General features: G+C 28.7%; 1 protein-coding gene across 1 annotated transcript in view; it reads left to right on the forward strand.

Annotated features, from left to right (window-relative positions):
• LOC111680491 (brain-enriched guanylate kinase-associated protein) overlaps positions 1-3,610 on the forward strand; it is a 45,638-nt gene that overhangs the window by 754 nt on the left and 41,274 nt on the right. The window lies entirely within an intron of this gene.

A 3,610-nucleotide genomic window follows, 5' to 3' on the forward strand; every position in this document is an offset into this window, starting at 1 on the left:
TCTATCTATCTATCTATCTATCTATCTATCTATCTATCTATCTATCTATCTATCTATCTATCTATCTATGTATCTATGTATCTATGTATCTATCTATCTATCTAACTAACTAATTAACTATCTAACTAACTAATTAACTATCTAACTAACTAGCTAACTAATTGCTCCACATTTTTCTCGCAGTGTATAACACATTAAATTCTAAATACCCCAAAAAATTAAAGCATACTTTTCTTAACAAAATAAATGCCCCATTTACGAGCCTTAATAAAACGGAAATATTTAACGCACATGGGCCCCTTAGTACTGGATACTATCTAAATTGTTCCAAAAGAAAAGATCTTTGTATGTCTGCATGCGTAGGTGTATTCCCTTTATTTGTTTAACAAAAACAACATTTTTGTTACAAAATATTTTGGGGCTTTTAAATGTTGGCATTTGGCCAATCATGTTTTGGCAGATATGAAATTTCCATTACATTTTGTGGTTTAAAAAAAAATATATTTTTTTCCAATTTCTCCTTGTATATCTGTTTATGTGTTTTTTCATCTACTAGTTTTCATACTTCCGGCATTAAATAGATATCATGGCGCAAACAAGTTAAATAGGAGAAAGTTAAAGGTGGTCGGTTTCACATTTTCAAGGGGTGGGAGGAAAAGGAATAAATCAGGGTTTTAACATTTGTTTAAATTACTTTTCAATGTGTACAAGGGAAAAGTCATTGCTTTGTTAAATATGCCACCAAAAAGTTCAAAGTAATTTTTTAGGGATTGACATTGTCATCAGTTCCATAGTAAGTATTTTAAAGCAATCTTATTTAAAATTTTGAAATTTTTTTTAAAAAATTTTTTTCCCTAAATAACACTCATTTAACACACACTTACTCTGTGCAGTAAAAGTTCTGATGGCTGTTGCATTCTATTCTACATTATACATATTTCTACAACATCCCTTAAGCATAACTTCACCAATTAAATCCACACAAGCAAATATTCATCAATAAACTTATTTTCAAATTTACAATTACTTCAAAACAAGATTTCAAATAATAAATACTCTACTTTTTACTTTATACTGCAACAAAATGTTTAATTTTAAAGCTCAAATATATCATAAACTCAATTTTCTTTTCCAATTTCACATTCCCTTGTAAAGCGCATTATTATTTTAGCAAAAAATATATATATATATTTTCCTATATACATACATATATTTATAAGTATAAATGAAAAATGTAAGTACCATTTTCATGTCTATTTTAAAACTCAGAAAAATGTATTTTCTACCACAATCATAAATACATACACACACACAAACATATATTCTCGTTGTACTCAGTCATTTATAAATATTTCAATATTTTCCAATTCAACGAACTTGTATCATTTCTCATAAATTGTATATATTTCTGAAATTTGTTTTTATTTTTTTTTTACTTATTTCAACCCTAAATGGTCAATAGCCAATGTAATTGACCTTATAAGTTAAAACTATATGTGTGTGTGTTTATTCATAAATATTGCCGATACAAGTTCATATTGGAGGAAATATAAAAATTGGTACAATTTAAATAAAGTCCAGAAATGAACTTAAACTTAATTTAAACTGAAATTGGACCAAACTAGAACTGAAGTAACACTGAACTAGAACTGAATTAAAACTGAACTAGAACTGCGCTAGAACTAAACTAGAACTAAACTAGAACTGAACTAGAACGGAACTAGAACTGAACTAGAACTGAACTAGAACTGAACTAGAACTGAACTAGAACTGAACTAGAACTGAACTAGAACTGAACTAGAACTGAACTAGAACTGAACTAGAACTGAACTAGAACTGAACTAGAACTGAACTAGAACTGATCTAGAACTGATCTAGAACTAAACTGGAACTAAGCTAGAACTGAACTATAACTTAACTGAGCTAGACTAGAACTAAACTAGAACTAGACTAGAACTAAACTAGTATTAGCATAAAACTACACCTTGTACTCGACGTAAACTAAAATTTTACTATATATATTTTTGCTGACTACAGTCTATTTGAAACTACGGTCGGCGGTATTTTTTGTCACACTGTAGCTATTCCATTTGTATACAAAATTCTTACAACTCATGCAATACAACAAATGTGTGTGATTAAATAAAATGAGTAGGAATGAATAAAATAATAAATGAATGAATGAATGATTCCTTGATATAAGAATACTCTTTATATATCTATCTTCTAAAAGGTAAAATGTATATAATCCTGTGCTGACATGCATACATATACAATTTTTTTTATTCAATTGCGTTGGAACAATTTTAATCACAAACCTAAAAAAATTGTCGTCGACTTCTCTTATTAAAAAAAAAACACACTCAGCCACATATATACATATATACGTAGTATAAAAGACAAAACATTGTAAATGAAATTGAAATGATTGAAATAGAAATTTGCTGGAAATTTTCCTAAAAATTTACATTTGTTTTTCATTTAAATTTAGATTTGTACTAATTTCTTACACATTTCTCTTTTTGTGTAGTCTTTACTTTAATGTTGTTTTTGTTTTCTTATTTATTTGTTGCTGTCATTTACATTTTCATGAAATTCTTTCTAAAGTTTTTTAAAGGTATAGAAAGTTAATGGTGGGTAGAGAAAGTGAGTTCACTAAGGACTTAATGAACGATCCACCATCAAATTGTTCTAGGCACAATGTTATAAACATTTTAAGAAATATTTTGTGTGAAGAAAGTATATCAAGACTTAGGTGTAGTTAATACTTTTTTCTTTATTCACTATCATTAAGCTGTAAAATGAACAATTTACATTCTAAACAAGAAAATGGAGAGACAAAAAATACGGGATATAAAAACAAAATGTTGCTGCAATAGTTGTCACACTGCCTGACTGACTGGCTCAATGAACGGCTGGTTGGGTGGTCTCTTCAGTTCCATTCATTCGCCCATTACATTCATTCAAACATCATCATTATTGTCATTATCCACTATACAACATTTGTAAACTATAAGAAGACATCATTTTGTATATTCTATTTTTCTTCCATTTTGTATATAATCATGTCATTTGCTGCTTGTTTTATTTTCAATTTAAATGACAGGAATAAAAAGTACTTTCGTACCAAAAGTACTTTTCTATAAATGGAGAATGTTTGAAAATAATTCATTAACAACATTTGCACGAAAGAGTGTTCGGTTCTAGTTCAGTTCTAATTCAGTTCTTGTTCAGTTTTAGTTCAGTTTTAGTTCAGTTGTAGTTTAGTTGTAGTTCAGTTCTAGTTCAGTCCAGTTCAGTTCTAGTTCAGTTCTAGTTCAGTTCTAGTTCAGTTCTAGTTCAGTTCTAGTTCAGTTCTAGTTCAGTTCTAGTTCAGTTCTAGTTCAGTTCTAGTTCAGTTCTAGTCAGTTCTAGTTATAAAAAGTACTTTTGTACCAAAAGTACTTTTCTATAAAAGGAGAATGTTTGAAAATAATTCATTAACAACATTTGCACGAAAGAGTGTTCGGTTCTAGTTCAGTTCTAGTTCAGTTCTAGTTCAGTTCTAGTTCAGTTCTAGTTCAGTTCTAGTTCAGTTCTAGTTCAGTTCTAGTTCAGTTCTAGTTCAGTT

This window comes from Lucilia cuprina, chromosome 5 (assembly GCF_022045245.1).
Source record: "Lucilia cuprina isolate Lc7/37 chromosome 5, ASM2204524v1, whole genome shotgun sequence".
Lineage (NCBI taxonomy): Eukaryota > Metazoa > Arthropoda > Insecta > Diptera > Calliphoridae > Lucilia > Lucilia cuprina.